General features: G+C 46.1%; 1 protein-coding gene across 2 annotated transcripts in view; it reads left to right on the top strand.

Moving 5' to 3' along the window:
• The window catches only part of LOC138246543 (lens fiber membrane intrinsic protein-like), a 137,943-nt gene that overhangs the window by 39,620 nt on the left and 74,162 nt on the right, over positions 1-24,161 (top strand). Inside the window, exon 1 of one of the 2 annotated variants that reach the window (XM_069201207.1) lies at positions 21,430-21,636. The exons of the other annotated variant lie outside the window; for it this stretch is intronic. The gene's annotated coding sequence lies outside the window, so the exon portion shown is untranslated. Of the gene's footprint in view, positions 1-21,429; positions 21,637-24,161 lie in introns of those variants that run through there. 2 annotated transcript variants of the gene reach the window in all.

Here is a 24,161-nt window from a genome sequence, read left to right as displayed (position 1 = left end):
ACCAGGTCAGAGTTTAACCTCTGAGCCTGGTTCTCCAACCCAGGGTCACCACCCTGAGGTTGAACCATTGCCTGGTATACCAGGACTTTCTGGGGGGCACACCTACCCCCCACCAGGTCAGAGTTTGACCTCTGAACCGGGTTAGCCAACCCAGAGTCACCACCCTGAGGTTGGGCAATTGCCTGGCACCCCAGGACTTTCTGGGAGGCACACCTACCTCCCACCAGGTCAGAGTTTAACCTCTGAACCTGGCCATCCAACCCAGAGTCGACACCCTGTGGTTGGACAACTGCCTGGCACGCCAGGACTTTCTGGGGGGCACACCTACCCCCCACCAGGTCAGAGTTTGACCTCTTCACCTGGTAAGCCAACCCAGAGTCACCACCCTGAGGTTGAGCCATTGCCTGGCATTCCAGGACTTTCTGGGGGGCACATCTACCCCCCACCAGGTCAAAGTTTAACCTCTGAACCCGGTTATCCAACCCAGAGTCACCACCCTGAGGTTGAATCTTTGCCTGGCATGCCAGGACTTCCTGGGGGGCACTCTCACCCCCCACAAGGGACACGCCGTCCCCAAGGGCCACACAAGAGTCTGGTTGGCGCAGGTCTCCCGACCTCTGCCCATCCGGCAGAGTCTGGGTTTCCCCCAAACCAGAAACGGTCTCACCTGGGTCATTCCTGGGGGGCTCTGCTCTCAGAGCTGACCCCTGACTTTCAAGATCCTCCACTGGGGTCTGCCACCCCCTCTCAACCCTATGTCTGGACTTCTGCACCCCCTCACTAGGAGTGGTACTGCCAGACACCAGAACTGTTGGGATGCTGTCTACAGTCATCCCCCCAAGTTCTTCTGACACTGCGGGGCTTCCCTCAAAAGGTGGCCCTACGGTACAGGTTAGGCTCTGAGACCTACCTGGGACACTACAATCCTCTCCCACCTCACTTGGTCGGGAACCACCTAGACCACTCCCTTCAGGAGCACCCCCAAATGCCTCTTCAGACTCTCTGGTACTCACCCAAAAGTCTGCCTCCACTGTAAGTTCCCTGGGGTCAGAGAACTCACACTCCACCTGGTGTTGGCGTAGCTCTGGAAAATAAGGACCAGACATATGCTCTCCAGCAATTACATCACTCTGCCCTTCACATGTATTAACCACAGTACCCTTCACCCAACCACCTAGTAACTCAGCCTTGGAAAAGCACTCTACATCACCCTCTTGAGACTGGTGAGACAGTTTCTGTCTGTCCCTGACACTCAACCCAAACTCTTCTGGGATGTCTCTACACTCTATATCCAGGACGTCCACCAGGGGGGAACCCTTTTCTCTGTCACTCTCTGCTAGAGTCAGTAAAGTGTCCCTCCCCCCAGTAGGAATATGACTCCCTGTGCCAGTTCCCCAATCCTTCTCAGGGACCCTGTGCATAACGGGAACTACCTCATACCCTTGAACCGCCTGGGGTGTGTCAACTCTCTTCTTCAAGTTGGGTACCACATCTCTGGGCTTGTGCCCTTCTTCAGCAGTACTAGATGCAAGATTTTTGCTGCCACCATCTGAACTGGACTCAGCCCTTCCGGCCTCCAGTTTCAGCTCTTTACAGCTCAGCTCTTGAGCTGCAATCTTTTCTTCTTCCAGGGCTAAGAGACTTGCTGCCTCAGCCCTTTCAATAAACTAATCTAGCTCTTCCATCCACCGTGCTTGAGCCATGAGCCATTCTTTTTTCACTGGGTCTCTTTCCTCATCTGAGTCGTCCTCCTCCTCCTCTGAGGGGTACTTAGTCATTTGGTTTCTTGCTGCCTCTCTCTCTGCCCATCTGTCTTCCTCCCAGACTATGTAGGCATGTAGCATCTCTGCTTTAGTAGATCTCTTTGCTACAGGAAGGCCACATTCTCTGCAAAGCTTCCTTAGGTCAGCCTTAGTGAGGTGGTCAGTAGGCAAAAAGAATAAGTAGGTAAGCGATCCCATTCTGATAGGATCTTACCAGCAAAAACCAAAATCCAAAGTCCAAAATATCAATAGTATATCTAGGAGGACATCAGAGACCAAAAGTCAAAAAAGAGATAAAAAATCAAGTTGACCTTCAACTGTGGGTAGGTAGTGAAATACTTAGCTACTGTATGTCACTGCACAAACACAAGTCCTATCCTCACCGCTGATCACCAATGTTAGAAATGGGGTTTTTGGTTGGCAGATAGGTTGTCCTCTGTCCAAGCAAGAGCCCTCACTCTAGTCAGGGTAAGTCACACACAATCCAAAATCAGCCTGTGCTCACCCTCCGGTAGCTTGGCACGAGCAGTCAGGCTTAACTTAGAAGGCAATGTGTAAAGCATTTGTGCAATAAATCATACAACACCATAGTATAACACCACAAAAAATACACCACACAGTGTTTAGAAAAATATAGAATATTTATCTGGATAATTGTAGGTCAAAACGATCAAAGTTGCAATACGAATTTGTAAAGATATCACTGAAAAGTGATATTAAGAGTCTTTAAGTCTTTAAAAAGCAATAAAGTGTCTTTCAAGCACAGAGTACCTGGTTTCTGGTGGGAAATCTCCTCAGAGGGCCACAGGAGAAGAGATGCGTGGAAAAAGGGGTGTGTGCGTCGTTTTCCGCTCAGCACACACAGACTTGCGTCATTCTTTTCCACGCGGGGAAGTCGGGCGTCGTTTTCCGGCGCGCAGACAGTCTCTTTTTGTGGATCGCGAGGATTTACCAGATGCCCCGGGTCTGTGCGTGGATTCTCCTGCTCGTTTTCCGGCTGCGCGTCGTTCTGCGGGGCTGCGCGTCGAAGTTTCGATCTCACGGTAGGCGTCGCGTCGATTTCTCCTTGGAAGTCGGGCGGCGTTGTCCTTGCGAGGCCGTGCGTCGAAATTTTGGTCTCACGGCAGGCGTCGCGTCGATTTCTCCTTGGAAGTCGGGCGGCGTTGTCCTTGCGAGGCCGTGCGTCAAAGTTTCGCACTCACGGTAGGCGTTGCGTCGATTTCTCCTTGGAAGTCGGGCGGCTTTGTCCTTGTGAGGTTGTGCGTCGAAGTCTCGATCGTCCCGAGGGCGTCGCGTTGATCAGCGTCGGTGTGCGGCGTTTTTCTCGCCGCGAAACAAGCTGTGCGTCGAAATTTTCGGCGCACGGAGCGTCCACGTGAAAGGAAGAAGTCTTTTTGGTCCTGAGACTTCAAGGAACAGGAGGCAAGCTCTATCCAAGCCCTTGGAGAGCACTTTCACAGCCAGACAAGAGTTCAGCAAGGCAGCAGGGCAACAGCAAGACAGCAGTCCTTTGGAGAAAGCAGACAGGTGAGTCCTTTGAGCAGCCAGGCAGTTCTTCTTGGCAGGGTGTAGTTTCTGGTTCAGGTTTCTTCTCCAGCAAGTGTCTGATGAGGTAGGGCAGAGGCCCTGTTTTATACTAAGTTGTGCCTTTGAAGTGGGGGTGACTTCAAAGAGTCTCTAAGAAATGCACCCAGTTCCCTTTCAGCTCAATCCTGTCTGCCAGAGTCCCAGTAGGGGGTGTGGCAGTCCTTTGTGTGAGGGCAGGCCCTCCACCCTCCCAGCCCAGGAAGACCCATTCAAAATGCAGATGTATGCAAGTGAGGCTGAGTACCCTGTGTTTGGGGTGTGTCTGAGTGAATGCACAAGGAGCTGTCAACTAAACCTAGCCAGACGTGGATTGAAGGGCACAACAAGATTTTAGTGCAAAGAAATGCTCACTTTCTAAAAGTGGCATTTCTAGAATAGTAATATTAAATCCGACTTCACCAGTCAGCAGGATTTTGTATTACCATTCTGGCCATACTAAATATGACCTTCCTGCTCCTTTCAGATCAGCAGCTGCCACTTCAACAGTGTATGAGGGCAGCCCCAATGTTAGCCTATGAAGGGAGCAGGCCTCACAGTAGTGTAAAAACGAATTTAGGAGTTTTACCCTACCAGGACATATAACTACACAGGTACATGTCCTGCCTTTTACCTACACAGCACCCTGCTCTAGGGGATACCTAGGGCACACATTAGGGATGACTTATATGTAGAAAAAGGGGAGTTCTAGGCTTGGCAAGTACTTTTAAATGCCAAGTCGAAGTGGCAGTGAAACTGCACACACAGGCCTTGCAATGGCAGGCCTGAGACAAGGTTAAGGGGCTACTGAGGTGGGTGGCACAACCAGTGCTGCAGGCCCACTAGTAGCATTTAATCTACATGCCCTAGGCACATGTAGTGCACTCTAATAGGGACTTACAGGTAAATTAAATAGTCAATCATGGATAAACCAATCAATAGTACAATTTACACAGAGAGCATATGCACTTTAGCACTGGTTAGCAGTGGTAAAGCGCTCAGAGGTCAAAAGCCAACAACAACAGGTCAGAAAAAATAGGAGGAAGGAGGCAAAAAGTTTGGGGATGTCCCTGTCAAAAAGCCAGGTCCAACACAGAGTCACAGAAATGGTATAATTAAGAAAATGCTCACTTTCTAAAAGTGGCATTTCCAAACACACAATCTTAAAATCAACTTTACTAAAAGATGTATTTTTAAATTGTGAGCTCAGAGACCCCAAACTCCAAATGTCCATCCGCTCCCAAAGGGAATCTACACTTTAATCAGACTTAAATGTAGCCCCCATGTTAACCTATGAGAGGGACAGGCCTTGCAACAGTGAAAGACGAATTTAGCAATATTTCACTCTCAGGACATGTAACACACATTACTATATGTCCTACCTTAACCATACACTGCACCCTGCCCTTGGGGCTACCTAGGGCCTACCTTAGGGGTGTCTGACATGTAAGAAAAGGGAAGGTTTAGGCCTGGCAAGTGGGTACACTTGCCAAGTCGAATTTACAGTTAAAACTGCACACACAGACACTGCGATGGGAGGTCTGAGAAATGATACAGAGCTACTTGTGTGGGTGGCACAATCAGTGCTGCAGGCCCTCTAGTAGCATTTGATTTACAGGCCCTGGCACCTCTAGTGTACTTTATTAGGGACTTACTAGTAAACCAAATATGCCAATCATGGATAAACCAATTACATACACATTTTGTAAAGGAGCACTTGCACTTTAGCACTGGTTAGCAGTGGTAAAGTGCCCAGAGTAACAAAAACTGCAAAATCAGAGTCCAGCACACATCAGCAACCTGGGGAACAGAGGCAAAAAGTTAAGGGAGACCACGCCAAGGATGAAAAGTCTAACACTCACTCTGTCACATACACACAAAACAGCCACCTCCACACACCCATAAAGACCAATCACCACCCATACATCATGCCACGCTCACCTGCATGTTTCTCGTCACCCACTGGCTCACCATACGCACCTCGGAGATCTGCGACCTGCTACACATGCATACTCCGGACCTGCTGTTCCTCACCAAAACATGGCTGAACTAAAACTACTATTGCAAATTATATAGCACTAGAAACACTAGTTTGGTGCTACAGCTTGAAGACTATCTGTGAGAAAGTGGATTATTAGTTGGAGTGGATGGTAGTCCACAAGCAATAATGTCACTATCCTTGTTAGGTCCAGTAAAGGCTTCGGTAATTTAAACCTGAGCTCGGTATCTATGACACAAAGCAGACAGGCTTAATTTAAAAAAATGTGTAACACTTTTAAATAGACGAAAGCAGTTAAGAAGTTTAAAACAACACTCAATAAAAATCCCATTCCAATGTATACAAAGAGAAATATTTAATGAGCAAAATGACACCAAAAGGACACAAATCCAATAAAGATAATTAGAGATGTGAATTATTAAAGTTTTTAACAAAAAGAGTGAGTTATTTCCACTCGTGTCAGCGCAGCACATCTGGGGCTTTCCTCGTGTGCCCGAAGTGTTGGTAGTTTGAAGCAAAGAGGGTGTCTCGTTATATTTTGCTCGCCACAACTTTATATTCTTCTATCGGGACAAAAGAAGTAAACACATATGCATTAATTCGAAGCACACATGCCGAGAAACAATGAAGAAATAGCACAGGACGAAAGGATGACGTTTCCTACGTTTCCGCTGCTGCTCTCTCAGTTTCACTTTCACTTTCAGGGATTTCCAGGAATTCGCACAGTTTCAGTTTCCTCCCAGTGTTGTGTGACGCTCACAGGGGCCTGGGGGGGGGGCAGAGGGAGCCCACTAAACCCAGCAGCTGGCGGAGAGCAGGTAAAACTCTACACATCAGCCACGAAGGCAAAGACTGCAGGTATGTCCGCAGCAGCACCCCGCTTCCAGGCGCTAAAGAAAGGGCCGCTTTGCAGCAAATGAAACTCTCGAGTTTCCTCTTCTAAATAGTTAGATCTTAAAGTTCTGATTAGACTCTGTTTTTAATGTGCAGGTTTATTTGTACTTTTTTTTTTTTGCTGGGCACCGGTGAAACAGAGAACCTGTATGTATCTTTCAGGCAGCGCCCTTCTTATTCTGTTGTCACTCTAGGCACTTGTTTATAGTTTGCTGCTGTCGGGGGGGGGGGGGGGGTTGGTGAGGGGGGGAAAGGGGTTTCTGTTTATAGCTGCTCTTTACTGTGATAATATTGTTTTTATTCTGTTTTACTGTGCACAGTCTATGCTTATGCATCTCCGCACACGATGTCTTACTGTATGCACACACACACGCTTCTCATTCACTGTACAGAGTGTTGTTCTGCACACCCCCGTGTTTGTGTACACGCACACTCGCTCGGGTGGTAGAGGACACGTATGTTTGTATTCACCATTATTTGCGCACACGCTTGTGCTGCCGTAATTACAATAATTTACAAAGACGTGCGTTTGATTGTGTACGCAGACCTCGACTCCTGTACACAACCACACCAGTTTCACTTCTGTCGTTGTAGACGTGTTATTGCATAGACGTGTGTTTATTTACCCACGCGCACGCACGCGCGTCACACACACTCTCTCTGCCACTCTTAGCGCTTAAGTTTCAGATGGCAAGAAATGTCTGTAAATGTGAAACTAAAAGCAAACTGCACATGTATCATGAGTCACGCCGTTGCTAGGCGGAGAAGGAAACGCACTCGAGGTTCAGGCGAAAATCCGAGGACCCTAAGGCACAGGGTCCCCCCGCACACAGCTGCTCCCAGGTGCACAGAAGCCTTTTCAGACAAGGATTACACGGGGAGGCTTGGAGCTGTTTGACCTGCGGCGGGCTGCGCTTTTATAAGCCAACAGGCGGCCCTGACAAGTCAAGCCTACCAGGAACCTCTTGCTGTGGTGGTGAATCAGAACCCCCAGCGCCTGGATACCCTCAGGGGTGACAAGCGGCGCTCTACAAATCCACTTTACATTACACCTAAGAGTAGACCGGGACTCACCCGGGAAGCAGGTGCCAGTAACTATGGATCCATCTATAAGAACATCAGTGGAGACAGAAAACACAAGTACGTCCTCATCTATTTAGCTTAATACTTGTATCTCTGTATTGTTGATATTTAGAGATTGTGTTGTTCATCCATGGACATTTGATGCTTAGAATTCCAAAAAGGGTATTACCTAGAAAATACGCTGCTTATACTGCCTTATACTATGGGTGAAGACATGTCAGGGGATGTGCAAGTGCTTGGTATTAAATATTTCCTCTTGTGCACAGGAACCTAAGTTTTAAGTTTGCTTATTTTGACATTTCCCCCATTACACTATGGGGTAGATTTAAGAAAAGAGCACGTAGTGAAGCGCCACTTTTCTTGAGCCCTTTAGCACTCCCCTACCGCCACCTTGGGTGCGCCCTATTTAAAAAACTGCTCACCATGGCGCAGGGTAGGAGGCAATAGCATCAACATTTTTGACGCTATTGATATACTGTTGAGGGTTAGCACCAAAATGTTGACGCTACCCCTGAACAGTACAAAGGGGCCCATTGTAACCAATGGTGTGCCCCCTTTTAAAGCCTGCTCTGATCATCCATTCTCTTAGATTCCACTGTGCCATTTTTGCGGTCCCCCTAACGGGGGGAACACCCCTTCTGCATACATTATGGATGGCGCATGCATAATGTGGCGCAAAGGATTACAAAGTGGCACAATGCTTGAATTGTGCCACGTTGTAGATTTGTTACGTCGATTTTTGAAGACTAATGCCACAGCGTATAAAAAATGACACTAATGTAGTGCTTCTTATGTGTGGGCCTATAGCCGTAATTTTTGGAGTTAATAATTTCCTTAACACAATAAGCATGACAAGCATTGACAAAGCCATTAGGTTTCAATCATAAAACCTATTGGCTATGAGAATGTTTTTTTACTAGATGGCAGTCTGTGCATGCACATCTTTGAACAATTTTTTCTTCAGAATTTTTTCGTCCGAAAATCCACCATGAGCATAAATGGCAGCATTTTGCAATTGATTTTTTTAAAACAGAAATTCTTTCAAAGGTGGCGCCTTGCATGCATATGCATGTGCATTCACTGGCAACCATGTTTGAATGGTTAAAAAACATTGTAAGGTGGATGCCCCCTAATACAGTGGGTGGATCTCACAGTGAGAGATGCTAAGGGGCAAGCAGCTCTGGAGGATGCGTAGTTTTTAATGAAGAGAGTGTTCTAGCTTTCAGACAACCAGATCAAGCTGGTGTTGCCCAAGGCATACGCTATAATGCACCCTCTAGCCAATGTGCAAAGGACTAGGAAAGCATTAATGTTGCTGTGTTTTACGTAATATCCTAAGAGATCCATATCATTTTGCACAGCACATGCTTCTCCCGGGGCCTTTTGGCAATGAATAACAGAAATTATTTTTACCCAACCCAATGGGACTCACTTTATTGACTATTGCAGGATTAAAGGCAAAGAGGAAGAGCCTGGATTCAAAGAGAAGACCACAAGGTCAAACACAGATCCCTGGTGTGGATGGATTAGTTCTCTAACCCACCATAGCCAGTACTATATCGTAGTACTGACTCCCCTTATGTCGTACCTACTCACTGTGTCCTCTATATTTCATGTGGCTTGTGACTAAACAATTTTTTATTCTTAAGTAAAAGTACTGTCTAATTGAGTTTTGAGTTTCCACCCTACCCGACTCCCTGACTAAGCCACGATCAGCCTCGACCTCGCTACCCTGAGGTTCAAATTGCTGAAGAGGTGTATGAGGCCAAAGTTTTGGGATCAGCAGTAAAGTGAAGTCACAGGTTATAACTGGTGAAAGACTCTTATTATTATAAGTGCCCACAGCAGGTAGGGCCACCCTCTAGCGACACTGCAACAACACCCTAGAACTTCTTTGCTTCTTTGTATAGATGGGATTATATCGGGGATAAAGTACACCCTGCTGTATATTTACGGATGTTGGAAGTCACCAAGGAGTTCCATAAGCAGATAGAGGAATGAGGCTGAAGGCTGAGTTCCTTTATAAGGTTATGGCACTCACAGGTGACTTCCAATATCCTTATCATGTAAGCAGGGGTAAATGAATCCCAAATATTACATGTTCACACCATCACCTTGCCCACACACCACTTCAAACCTTGCTGCGTCGCTCTTTCATATAAAAGAGAGAGCCTGTTTGCAAACATGAAAAATAAAAAAACTCTAGTGCAGAAGTAAACACATCAGAAACCTGTTAGATATTTGTTGCAAAACAATAGTAGAAACAGTTCAATACATCACATTTTTTTTACAAAGTAAATCTGCAGTAGCTCGGAATGTGTTCAAACATACAGAAAGATTCTAGCTTTTCTCTAAGGAAAGCAAAAAAACTAACATGTTTTCTTGGCTTGTCACTGTAAACTAGAAAAATAGAGCAGAAGAGAGAAAAGCAGTAACGCTCCGTGACTCGACCTGCCTTTCACCTCACATGCTGGCTCTGACAGCAGGCATTGTGACGTCAGAACTCGACTGTGATAACTTATAATAGTCGAGTTTAACATTTTCTCTTTATAATCGGCGACTGGGTGTAAAAGACTGGCATCTGTGCAGGGATTACAGAATCCCATGGATTATAATGTAGAAAATGAAATGGACTACGTTTTATCTTGAGGTGGCGACAGAGGTCATTTCTTAGTCATTGAAGCTGAAAAGAGGTTATTTCCATGAGGAACTTGTTACTGTATTTTGAAGCATTTCCTATGTGTTGTGGGGCAGGTTGTTGACTGTGGTCTCTGTCCATGGTGGCTTTGACGTGGTTGTTTGAGGACCGCAGAGACTCTAACATTCCAACTGAATAAGTCGGTTTCAAGCTTCTTGCACTTCGCTCACTCCTCAGTGGTAGCTGTCAAGGCTTACGCCAATAGCTGATAGGTTTGTGGCTTACTTACTCTAGGACTCAATAAATTGTATTCAGTCATCTCAAGGTTCAGTCAGAGAATACGAAATTTCCTAGCTATCGTGAAGGAAAGTTTCAATTCTATTAAGGACACGGAGGCGAGGATTATGCAGATCTTTCTTCACTCTTTATTCAACAGCAAGTTCAAAGTTAAACAAAACATGAACAAAAAAACTACAAGTTCCATGAGCCCGCCGCCATGGTAACGAGTATCCAATGAGGTGCCCTCCTTCACGTCGGTATAAATAGCCCGAGACACGTCACACTTCCTCAACTTCACTGCGGAAGGAATCCTGGTAGAGTCAATTGGTCGTAGTTTCGGAACCTAAAAAATAGGTATAATTAGATGCAAATCCGATAGAACACAGGAAACCTACCAAAGGCAACAAAGTTATGAACTTTAAAACACATATAAATGAAAATACATCTGAATCAAGTGTTTACCTGAAAATTAAAATATGAGCAGAATAACCAATAAACAAAGGCATAAACGCAAGTGTACTACCTTGCTACGCAGATAGATGTAATCGGGAGGGAACATATCCGCGAAATGTATGTGGGTGGGATAATCCTCGCCTCCGTGTCCTTAATAGAATTGAAACTTTCCTTCACGATAGCTAGGAAATTTCGTATTCTATCACAGGACCGGAGGCGAGGATTATGCAAGTTCAAAGCTTACTTACCACCAGTGCGGCTGCGTCGTGAATTGGTTTAAAGTAAAACTTCTTAAAAGTAGACTCTGAAGACCAATCAGCAGCATGCATGATGTCCTCCAATCTGCCCCCCACTTGTATGGCTTTGGAAGCCATAGCTCCCCGAGTAGAATGAGCCCCAAAAACTCGAATATCTATGCCTGCCTCAGAGAGAATCCACCGAATCCATCTGGCAATGGAGGGAGAAGAAACCGCCCTAAACGGCTTCTTAATAGAAATCAACAATTGAGTCTCACCTGGAGGTCTACAAGAACTGGTCACTTCCTCATAGACTTTGAGACATCTAACCACACATAGCCTCGGGGAATCAGGAAAAACGGGATAGGACACCGACCTGGTATTATTCTTTGTTCTCCTTGCAATAGTAAACGTGACTCCTTCTGGAGTAAAGACTCGAGCGGAAACATCCAGTGCTCTGATATCTGACACACGCTTACAGGAAATGAGGCAGAGAAACATGGCTAATTTTGCCGACAATTCCTTCATCGACAAATATTGGTTGTCCCGCCAAGAGGATAAGAGATTAAGAACCAAGTTCACATCCCAGAGCTCCGAATATCTAGGTTGTGGAGGTCTGGAGAGTCTAATACCCTTAAGGAGTTTACAAACCCAGGGATGCCCCCCAATCGGGAGATTATTCAGGGGAGGATGGCCCGCAGAGATGGCCGAGCGAAAAGAATTGATGGTGCGATACGCTAAGCCGGATGCAGCTAATTCCGCCAGGAAATTGATGATGTCGGCAATACTGGCCCCCATGGGATCGCAGTGTTTGCCCACACACCAACTAGACCACCTATTCCATGCTGATTTATATCGTTTGCATGTACCAGGGGCCCAGGCCTGTGCGATGAAGTTATTAGCTTCCTGCGAAAGCCGGTTGTTTTGCCAACGATGCCGGAAATCTTCCAAGCTATGAGGGGAAGATGACCTTGAAGGATTAGAGGGTGGCAGGACCCCGACGGATCCAGGAGTATCGAGGGAAAATCCGGGAGGCGAAGAGGACACTCGCACGAGAGTTCCAGCAGAGTCGGGAACCATGCCTGTGATCTCCACCAGGGGGTTATTAGAATCACCGTCGCCTCTTGGCGGCGAACTTGAGCAGCAACCCGCGGGATAAGAAGAAACGGGGGAAAAGCATAACCCTGAAGAGTGCCCCAATGTTGGAGAAACGCATCTACTGCCATCGCTCCCGGATCCGGACGCCAGCTGAAGTATAGGGGAAGCTGGGCATTCCAACGAGACGCAAAGAGATCCACTGAACAGGGACCCCAATGATCCATGATCGCCTGAAAAACCGAGCGATGTAGTCGCCAATCGCTGGGATCCCGGAGAAACCGAGAATTCCAGTCTGCCCACACATTCTGGGTTCCCGGAAGATACTCTGCTGTGACTGAGATTTGGTGTTGAAGGCAAAAATGCCAAAAATCTATCGCTAGCCCCGCTAGGGCTCTTGATCTTGTTCCCCCTAAACGATTTATGTATTGCACTGCCGATACGTTGTCCATCCGTAGTAGAACTACGCATGAGACCCTGTCTCTCGTGAGAGACTTGATCGCAAAAGAACCCGCCAGGAGCTCCAGGCAGTTGATATGCATGGTTAGTTCCTGCGGGGTCCAGCGTCCCCCCAACGAGATGTCCCCGCAACGAGCCCCCCATCCCTGGCGACTGGCGTCTGACTCGATCACCAGATCCGGGGCTGCTCCAAAGATGGCCCTGCCATTCCATGCCTCCATGTGGTCCAGCCACCAACACAACTCCATCCTTGCCTCTTGAGACAGGGAGATCAACTCGGAGTACGTCACCCCTCGGCGAAGGTGAAACGCTTTCAAGCGTTGCAGGGCTCTGTAGTGTAGGGGACCCGGAAAAATGGCTTGAATCGAAGACGAAAGCAGGCCTACCACTCTGGCTAACTGGCGTAGAGAGATCTGGTCTCGTTGCAGGACCTTTCTCAGTTCCTTCTTTATCTTGGAAATCTTCGTCGCCGGGAGACTGAGAGATGCTGATCGGGAATCCACTAGAAACCCTAGGAAGACTAACGATTGAGTCGGAGTAAGTTGCGACTTCTGTTGGTTGATCACAAAACCAAGGTCCTGGAAAAGCGCAATAGTTGTGTTCAGATTGTACATCAACTGAGACCTGGACTGATCCATCAAAATGATGTCGTCCAGATAAATTATGAGGCGAATGCCTTGTAACCTCAGAGTTTCCACTACTGGTTTGAGAAGTTTTGTGAAGCACCACGGTGCCGACGACAGGCCGAAGGGGAGTGTGGTGAATTCGAACACCTGGTTGTTCCATAAGAACTGCAGGAATCTGCGATGGGGTGGAAAAATAGGGACCGTGAGGTACGCGTCCTTGAGATCTAGACGAACCATCCAGTCCCCTTGTAAGAGGAGGTCGCGGAGCATGTGAATACCCTCCATTTTGAAATGTCTGTAAACCACCCATTCGTTGAAAGCACGAAGATTGATAACGGGACGAAACCCTTTGTCCTTCTTTTCCACCAAGAAGATGTTGCTTACGAAGCCTGTGGGGTGAAGGGAAGTAAAAGAAATGGCACCTTTGTGAAGAAGGGCCTGAACCTCTAAATCTATGAGTTCTGAGTCTTCTGCCGAGAACCCGATGGGCTGAGGCAGTTTCTCCTGAAATGGGGTACCCCAGAATTCTATTTGAAAACCTGAGACAGTTTGTAGAACCCATGCGTCGGAGGTAATGCGCCTCCAATTGTCCCTGAAAAACCTCAATCTCCCGCCAAAATTTGTTGGGGAAAAAGGGATAAGCCTCACCCGAGGGACCTCCTGGGGCATTATATGCTCCTCGCGCATTTCTGGACCCTCTGCTTCTTCCCCTGCCTCTGTTGGGGAAGAAGGTTCCTTGTCTGCCGTCCCTCCAACCGTTGTTGCGGAAGGAGCTGGGGCCTTGCTGGAAAGGACGGCCGGAAGAGCGACCCCTGCCTCGCCCGGCCCCGCCAAAAACCTTGTTGGGGAAAACCTTCTTAATCGAAGATTGCGCTTTATCCAAAGCTGAAAACGTAGCCACAAATTTTCCCAACTCTTTCACAAAGGGATCGCCAAATAAATTGCCTTGGGCAACAGCCCCTGCCTCCGAGTTAGACAGTTCCCCTAACTTGGGGTCGATTTTGATCAATAAAGATCTGCGTCTTTCTGCAGAGATGGCACAGTTCGCGTTGCCCAGAAGACAAACAGCTCTCTGAGCCCATCCCGCTATGATGTCCGTCTGAAGGGGAGTGTTTGCTTGCTTGGCCCGCTCCGCCAATTGAATAATCTGTGTGAGGGGACCTAACACATCAAGAAGTTTATCCTGGCATGCCCTCCAGGAGCGATCAATCCCTTTTTTGGGATCCTTGGTGTACTTGGAAAAAAACGTACACATTTTTGGGTCAATAACTGGCGTGAAAGCGACCTTATCTGATAAAGACGGGCGTGGGCACTCCGCCCGTAGACGAGCGCGCACCTCTTTGTCCAGAGGTTGCCTAATTTTACTGGCGACATATTCAGCCACCTTGTGGTCTGGGCGCCACTCCGAGGAACGCGGATGGTAGATACCCTCCGGCTCAAACATATCGGAGTCAGAATCGGCGTGATCCGAAGGATCTGGTAGGGTAGCACCCGGACGCCAAGGGCGACCCGAGTCGTCATCTAAAGATGATGAGTCCTCATCTGAACCTCCCATGAAGCCTTTGGGGGATCCCAGATCAGGGTTCCATAGGTGGTGAAGCTTGTCACCCAGTACTCCGGGCAAACGGTCCTCCCGGGAGGGTACGCGCTTATGCGCGCGCGCACTCTTGGGATTGGGTGAAAATACACTATCCCCCAGGTGCCCCGCGTCGCGCTTGCGCATTTTCCTGGGGGCCGAAAGGGTAGAGGAATCACCCTCCGCTCCCGTCACACCAAACATGCCCGTACCTCTGGACACCTGTTCAGTAAGCTTAGCTACAGTATCCCTAAGAGGGGCTAAAGCGTGAGAAATAGCCTGGGAAAACAAAGTGTCCACTCCGGGGGGAAGGGTACGGTGAGAGGGACCCTCACCTGGGGACATGTTGGTAAAAGGTTCATTCTCTTGGGAGGAATGCATAATGAGGACTATGACAGAGTGTACACCCAACAAAAAAAATATACAATATATAGGGTAAAATCCCTACCCTCTCTGTCACTGATAGTAAGTCAAAAAGTAATGCCTTCCCTAATGGGGTAATTCTTACCCAAACGGGTGTCAGGGTAGGGAAGAGAAAATATGCACCAGGGTGCCAAGCATGTAATAGAGGAGAAACCCTCAATTCTGGGAAGAAAAAGAAAAAAGCAAAGTGATTAATGCAGATATGCTTGCTAAGAGACTGAGTGTCCCTAGAAAAAAGCAAACGCGAAGCGCGAGCCGCGCACTGAAAGAGGCACGCTCTCCGATAACGAAGAACACAGCGCGCACTCCCTCTGGTGGGCCCGACGTGTATTAAACACGCCGAGGGCCGAAAGGAAATGAAACGCTCGAGCGGCCCGTCCGTTCCGGACCGCTCATAGCGATGAAGTTGCTACACAAACAGAAAGCCCCGCAAAACAATTGAGCGGCAGCGCGCCAAGTCAAGAAACAAACTCCCAACCGGAGGCAGAAAAGGCACTTATCTGACACGTAGCAGTGAAGAAAGAGGAAGTGTGACGTGTCTCGGGCTATTTATACCGACGTGAAGGAGGGCACCTCATTGGATACTCGTTACCATGGCGGCGGGCTCATGGAACTTGTAGTTTTTTTGTTCATGTTTTGTTTAACTTTGAACTTGCTGTTGAATAAAGAGTGAAGAAAGATCTGCATAATCCTCGCCTCCGGTCCTGTGATAGAATTCCATAGCACAGAGTAGGCCTTTTAGTTAAAGCAAAGAAGTTATAATTAAAAATAAAACAAAAAATCAAGGTGATCCTGGCACCTTCATAGACTTAGGTAGAAACCCAAATACACATATAGCACTTAGACAGTAAGGTACAGATTCACAGATGACACCATCCAATGTTATTCTCTGGGGAAAGGCTCTGTTGTCCGTAGCAGATTCCATTAATTGCTCAGTTACTTTTCAAACTTTCTGTAGTTTATCATTGGTTTAAAGTAAATACAATAAACTAATCACATCATGCCTATACAGACCTATTTTTTAAGATGAATAACAATTATTCACTCATTTTTCATTTAAAGCAACACAGAAATATTTGTATTACTTTATTCATTTCCTATCCTTAAATTGTGGACAACGGATCGAAATATGTGATGATGATAGTGATTGATTAGTGAATGTCACCGTAGACTCACATGTTTCTCATGGTCTAGTCCATGCCTTGAGTCTCCAAAGACTAATGCCCGATTTACAGTTTGATGACAATTCAAAATTCCCCAATTTCTATCGGAAATGCAAAATGCAGAGCAGACTCCATTGGCTTTCATAATATGATTTCTGCACCAGCAGAAATTGAGGAGGTGGATTCTCCACTTTATTTGCCACAATATTTAGCATTTTCTCCAGAAATCATGGGATGTATAGTTACTAACAATGTCTAAGTAAGGTCCTAAGACAAGTACATGTTGGACTAGTAACAACATGAACACTTTTCCGTCCTCTCCTTCGTATAGGAGAGATAAATATGGGGGTGAAATTATGTTTTAGACTTTAGTAAAGATAAACATAGATTAGTTTAGTGCTAAAACAGACTCAGTGCTTCCCAAGACAATCAGTGGTTACACTGGGCCACAATGGTATCAGCGAAGGTTGTTGTTCTCTAGTGTCCTGGAATCTCTATCTTGGGTATTCTAAAGCTGGTTACCAAGTACCTGTTTAACACCAAATTCTCAGGATAGTAAGACAGATACATTGGAAGCTGACTCGGGTAGGTGCTGTGGGCAATAAACCTTGAAACCAGCCAAATACACCAATTACACTCAATCAAATACTTTCCAGCCATTGACTTTAGTAAGAAAAGACAAAAAAACATAATGTTAATGGATAAATACTCCATACAAAATTAGAACTAAATACAAAATCCGCTGTGACTGACCGATTTGCCACTGTGCCTCCTATCTTTTCCTCCCACCTTATCGGCCTCTCTTTCTCTCTGTATTTGAATCTTCTCTCTCAGTACTTTCTGCTGTATTTCGCCTCTCTCTGCTTTTTTTTCACCTCTTTCTCTTCTTTTCACCCTTGCTCTGCTCCATGTTTCTGTTTCATGCTCTTTCTGGCCCTCCACCGCTCCTTATCTCCGACTCACGCTCCACTTGATCCTTGCCCATTTACTGATCCCCTGCTTCTAGCATCCTGCCTCCTCCCAGCCTGCCCACATCTCCCTGCTCTACTCCCGCTACCCAGGACCTGCTTAATAGTAGCTGCAGCATGGATACATGCAGTGTGCCCACCACTGGCTCTCCAAAAGCAACCCTGTCCGCCTCTGTCCATGCATGCAGTGCTCCCATCACCAGAAATCCTGGTACTTCCCTCACCACCTCCTTCTGCACCACACACCACCCAATGAGCACTACTCTACTCCTCCTGCAAATGCTCATGCACTCTCCTGCACCCCACAGTCATCATCACCTCACCAACACCTCACTGTTAGAAATGGGGTCTTTGGTTGACAGTCAGGTTACCCCCTGTTCAAGCAAGGACCCTCACTCTAGTTAGGGTAAAAGAGAATCACCCTCAGCTAACCCCTGCTTACCCCATTGGTAGCTTGGCAGAGCAGTAGGCTTAACTTCAGAGTGTTAGGTGTAAAGTATTTGTACCAACACACACAGTAAGTTAATGAAAACACTACAAAATGACACCACACAGGATTAGAAAAACAGGAAATATTTATCTAAACAAAACAAGACCAAAATGACAAAAATCCACAATACACAAGTCAAGTTATCAATTAAAAATCAAAAAGAGTCTTTAAGTAGTTTCAAATACACACTAACACTGTTAGCGTGAAAAAGTACCTAGGGTGCGTCAAAAATAACCCCACACAGGCGAGTGTGTGACAAAAAGGGCTTGCAATGCGTCGATTCCACTCACGAGCGGGACCTTGCATCGTTTCTCCTTTTCTCGGGTTGGGGCACGTCGTTCCTTCTCTCTGCAGGAGAGCGATGCGTCGATCCGGTCAGCACTCTCGGGTCCGGGCAGGCCTTGCGTTGTCTTTACACGCCCAGTGGTACTTGCGTCGGAAATCCAGCCGGGCGATGATCCAAAAACCACGCAGCGCGGGTTGCGATCTCCCAGCCTCCGTCAGCGATGCTGCGCATTATTTCTCCTGCTCCGTGCGTCGATTCTTCAGTCGCATTTCAGCTGAGCGTTGATTTTCAGCCGCAGAGCTGGCGGCGCGTCGTTTCTTCAGCCGCAGATCGGAGTTGTGTCGATCTTTTCCCCGCACGGCGCTCTGTGCGTGGGTTTCCTCTTCTTAGGCTGCCAGCTTCTCCTTTCAGGGTCCCAGGAACTGCATGGGCACCACAGGGCAGAGCAGGAGTCTCTCCAGAGACTCCAGGTGCTGGCAGAGAGAAGTCTTTGCTGTCCCTGAGACTTCAAACAACAGGAGGCAAGCTCTAAATCAAGCCCTTGGAGAGTTCTTCTCAAGATGGAAGGCACACAAAGTCCAGTCTTTGCCCTCTTACTCTGGCAGTAGCAGCAACTGCAGGATGGCTCCACAAAGCACAGTCACAGGCAGGGCAGCTCTTTTTCCTCAGCTCTTCAGCTCTTCTCCAGGCAGAGGTTCCTTTTGTTTCCGGAAGTGTTTTCTAAAGTCTGTGGTGTTGGGTGCCCTTCTTATACACAATTTCTCCTTTGAAGTAGGCCTACTTCAAAGTAAAGTCTCTTTTGAATGTGAAATCCTGCATTGCCCAGGCCAGGCCCCAGACACTCACCAGGGGGTTGGAGACTGCATTGTGTGAGGGCAGGCACAGTCCTTTCAGGTGTGAGTGACCACTCCTCCCCTCCATCCTAGCACAGATGGCTCATCAGGCTATGCCAGCTCCCTTTGTGTCACTGTCTAGTGTGACAGCCCAACTGTCAAACTGACCCAGACAGGGAATCCACAAACAGGCAGAGTCACAGAAATGGCATAAGCACGAAAATGTTCACTTTCTAAAAGTGGCATTTCCAAACACACAATCTTAAAATCAACTTTACTAAAAGATGTATTTTTAAATTGTGAGCTCAGAGACCTCAAACTCCACATGTCCATACGCTCCCAAAGGAAATCTACACTTTAATCAGATTTAAAGGTAGCCCCCATGTTAACCTATGAGAGGGACAGGCCTTGCAACAGTGAAAAACGAATTTAGCAATATTTCACTGTCAGGACATATAGCACACATTATTATGTGTACTACCTTAACCATACACTGCACCGTGCCCTTTGGGCTACCTGGGGCCTACCTTAGGGGTGTCTGATATGTAAGAAAAGGGAAGGTTTAGGCCTGGCAAGTGGGTACACTTGCCAAGTCGAATTTACAGTTAAAACTGCACACACAGACACTGCGATGGGAGGTCTGAGACATGATTACAGAGCTACCTATGTGGGTGGCACAACCAGTGCTGCAGGCCCACTAGCAGCATTTGATTTACAGGCCCTGGCACCTCTAGTGCACTTTACTAGGGACTTACTAGTAAACCAAATATGCCAATCATGGATAAACCAATTACATACACATTTTGTAAAGGAGCACTTGCACTTTAGCACTGGTTAGCAGTGGTAAAGTGCCCAGAGTAACAAAAACTGCAAAATCAGAGTCCAGCACACATCAGCAACCTGGGGAACAGAGGCAAAAAGTTAAGGGAGGCCACTCCAAGGATGAAAAGTCTAACACTCACTCTCTCACATGCACACAAAACAGCCACCTCCACACACCTATAAAGACCAATCACCACCCATACATCATGCCACGCTCACCTGCATGTTTCTCGTCACCCACTGGCTCACCATACGCACCTCGGAGATCTGCGACCTACTACACATGCATACTCCGGACCTGCTGTTTTTCACCAAAACATGGCTGAACTAAAACTCAGCACTGGACATCGCAGCATCCATCCCCTCTGGCTACAAGATTGTTCGAGAGGACCATCAGAACAAGCCTAGAAGTGGCGTTGGCATCAATCCAATTGAGTGCAAATGGAGAACAGACACCAAATGGTTAGGACAAGAAAATGACAACTATCTAAAAGTGGCATTTTCAGAATTGGGACTTAAAATTCGACTTTACCATTAAAGATAGTTTTAAGTTACAATTCCCCAGATACCAAACATGAAATTCCTACCTGCTCCCAAAGAAAACTTATCATGGTTTAAATGTAATAAGGTAACCAAATGTGATCCTATGTGAGAGATAGGTCTTGCAATAGTGAAAAATAAATTTGAGAGTTTTTCACTCCAGGACATGTAAAACATAAAAGTACATGTTCAACTTTTTAAATACAACACACCCTTCCCTCTGGGAAGTTCAGAGCCTAACTTAGGGGTGACCTATATAATAAAAAGGAAACTTTAGGCCTGGCAAAAGATGTATTTTGTCATGCTGAAATGGCAGGTGAAAACTGCAAACAGAATGAAATTGCAGGCCTAAGGCAGGTTTCAAGGGGCTACTTAAGTGGGTGGTACACTAGGTGCTGCAGGCCCACTAGTAGCATTGAATGTATTAGTATTGGGTATATGATATACAACTTTACTAGAGACAGCCAAGTAAATTAAATATGCTGGGTGGGTGTAGGCCAATTTTGCCATGTTAAGAGGAGGGAGCATAATAACTTTAGCACTGGTTAGCACTGGTAAAGCCAACAGAAACAGGCTCAGAAACAGGAGGTGTGAAGTCAGAAAGTTTAGAGTGGCCCAGGTTCAACAGACAGTTTCTCACGACTACTGCAAATTATATAGCACTAGAATCACTAGTTTAGTGCTACAGATTGAAGACTATCTGTGAGAAAGTGGATTATTAGTTGGAGTGGATAGTAGTCCTCAAACAATATTGTCACTATCATTGTTAGGCCCAGTAAAGGCTTCAGTAATTTAAACCTGAGCTCGGTATCTATGACACAAAGCAGACAGGCTTAATTTAAAAAAATGTGCAATGCTGAAAGCAATTAAGAAGTTGAAAGCAACACACAATAAAAATCCATTCCAATTTATACAAAGAGAAATATTTAATGAGCAAAATGAAACCAATATGACAAAAATCTAATAAAGATAATTAGAGATGTGAATTATTAATTTTTTAACAAAAAGAGTGAGTTATTTCCACTCGTGTCAGCGCAGCACATCTGGGGCTTTCCTCGTGTGCCCGAAGTGTTGGTAGTTTAAAGCAAAGAGGGTGTCTCGCTATATTTTTCCCGCCACAACTTTATATTCTTCACTCAGGACAAAAGAAGTAAACACGTTTGGATTAATTCGAAGCCCACATGCCGAGAAACAATGAAGAAATAGCACAGGACGAAAGGATGACGTTTCCGAGGAGCCTCGCGTGACCGCCCGCTGCTGCTCTCTCAGTTTCACTTTCACTTTCAGGGATTGTCTGATTTCCAGGAATTCGCACAGTTTCAGTTTCCTCCCAGTGTTGTGTGACGCTCACAGGGGTCCGGGGGTGGCAGAGGGAGCCCACTAAACCCAGCAGCTGGCGGAGAGCAGGTAAAACTCTACACATCAGCCACGAAGGCAAAGACTGCAGGTATGTCCGCAGCAGCACCCCGCTTCCAGGCGCTATAGAAAGGGCCGCTTTGCAGCAAATTAAACTCTGGAGTTTCCTCTTCTAAATAGCTGGATCTTACAGTTCTGTTTAGACTCTGTTTTTAATTTGTAGGTTTATTTGTTCTTTTTTTTGCTGCGCACCAGTGAAATAGAGAACCTGTATATATCTTTCAGGCAGCGCCTCCTTAGTATGTTGTCACTCTAGGCACTTGTTTATAGTTCGCTGGTTTTGGGTAGCTTGGAGGGGAGCTGTACATGTGTTTCTGTTTATAGCTGCTCTTTACTGTGACAGTATTGTTTTTATTCTGTTTTACTGTGCACAGTCTATGCTTATGCATCTCTGCACACGCTTGTCTTACTGTATGCACACGCATGCTTCTCATTCACTGTACAGAGTGTTGTTCTGCACACCCAGGTGTTTGTGTACACGCACACACTCGCTCGGGTGGTAGACGACACGTCTGTTTGTATTCACCATTATTTGCGCACCCGCTTGTGCTGCCGTAATTACTATAATGTACACAGACGTGCGTTTGATTGTGTACACAGACCTCGACTCCTGTACACAACCACACCAGTTTCACTTCTGTCGTTGTAGACGTGTTATTGCATAGACGTGTATTTATTTACCCACACCCACGCACGCGCGTCACACACACTCTCTCTGCCACTCTTAGCGCTTGAGTTTCAGATGGCAAGAAATGTCTGTAAATGTGAAACTAAAAGCAAACTGCAAATGTATCATGAGTCACGCCGTTGCTAGGCAGAGAAGGAAACGCACTCGAGGTGTTAGCGAAAAGCCGAGGATCCCTAAGGCACAGGGCCCACCCCGCACATAGCTGCTCCCAGGTGCACAGAAGCCTTTTCAGACAAGGATTACACGAGGAGACTTGGAGCTGTTTGACCTGCTGCGGGCTGCGCTTTTATAAGTCAACAGGCAGCCCTGACAAGTCAAGCCTACCCGGGATCGGCCTGCTGTGGTGGTGAATAAGATCTCCTCAGCGCCTGGATACCCTTGATAGCACTCCAATCTTTATAAATTACCTGTACTTGGACACGCTGGAGGTCGGTGAACCTTTTGACCTAGTTGGGCTCTCCTCATCCAAGAATAGTCGGATCATTCAAATCAATCATCAATAACTTTTTTAAATCAATAACCAATAATCAATTAATATTCAATCACAAATCGATAGTAACAAGTATTTGACACACCATGACCTTTCAGTCATGAATAACCACACCTGTTTATTAAAAGTTAATGAGTTTATTTCCCTATATTAACAAAGCTAGCACAATGTAAGTAAGTTTCAAAATCAAATGGTATACATATACGAACATTACTAGCTGTCCATAACGATGGAAGAATCACAATCTACGCAGAATCTGGATTATAATGCACTCAGTTATAGCAATACAAATCACTAATATAAGTAACTGAGCTTGACTAAGTGTGTACATTGGTCAGCATAACAAGATCTCAATTTAGCATGGTGCATCAGATGCATACCTCGACTAACCTCTGATTAGCATTGGCATGTGGGGCTTCATGCAAAATGAATTTAGTCAACACAAATTTAGAAAACGTCTAGCTTGGGCTCTGTAAAATAAGCAGTTGGTACCTAGGAAGGAAAACACAATGCATAATACAATTATCCTTTTATAATTACCAATTACAATCAGCATTCAAGGAAAATCTTCGTCCTTCAGGTACCGGTTCGATCAGCATGGGGCAGATTTCAAAGGGGCAAAGTTAAAGCAAGTTTCCTTGCGGCAGCAAGGAAAGTGGGGCAAAAGTTATAGCATGGACCAAAACGGGGCAGGATTAAGGTTAAAGTCTCTAGGGTGAGAATCCTTAAAGTCTCTTTCTCTGGAATAGAGAAAAGGGCATCAAGATGTCATCAAAAAAGGCGTCTGGCATTTGGCTTCAAAATGGCATCAAGGAAAATGGCTGACTTCTCTTTGTCCGATGGGTTTAAATAAGAAATGTTCCAAATTCTCCAGGGTCTTCCATTGGAGGGTTCATAGGGTGACTTCAATTTAACCAATGAATAGTGTTTCTTCTCCTAGTACTCAATTTTGCATAAGGTGTCCTTGGAGCCTTGGAACACAAGTTTCAACAAAGTTTGCCAATTAATTCCCTATCAGTGTCTTCATTGTCCGCACCTGCAGAAGCTGACCTTGCATCAAAGAGGATGAAACCAGCCTAGCACGAAACCTTGAGATAAATGTATTAGTCATCTCTACTGGAAAAACACAACCTTAAACTAAAATAATATGTCTTTGTTAATTCAAGTGAAAATCACGCAGTTAGAAATTGAGACCAGGCAACTAGGCCAAAGCCTCTGCTAAATTTAAGCTAAACATATAACAATTTCAGCAAGAAAATCATAAAATACATTTGCAATTATGGCAGATTACTACATTTGTTTATTCTTCATGATTAATTAAGCTTGTTTATAATAATGGCGAACTACCCCGTGGGCACAATTTCCCACGTACATTAAT

Source organism: Pleurodeles waltl, chromosome 7 (assembly GCF_031143425.1).
Source record: "Pleurodeles waltl isolate 20211129_DDA chromosome 7, aPleWal1.hap1.20221129, whole genome shotgun sequence".
Classification (NCBI taxonomy): Eukaryota; Metazoa; Chordata; class Amphibia; order Caudata; family Salamandridae; genus Pleurodeles; species Pleurodeles waltl.
The sequence above is the reverse complement of the archived record's forward strand: the minus strand, read 5'-3'. Positions and strand labels throughout refer to the sequence as shown.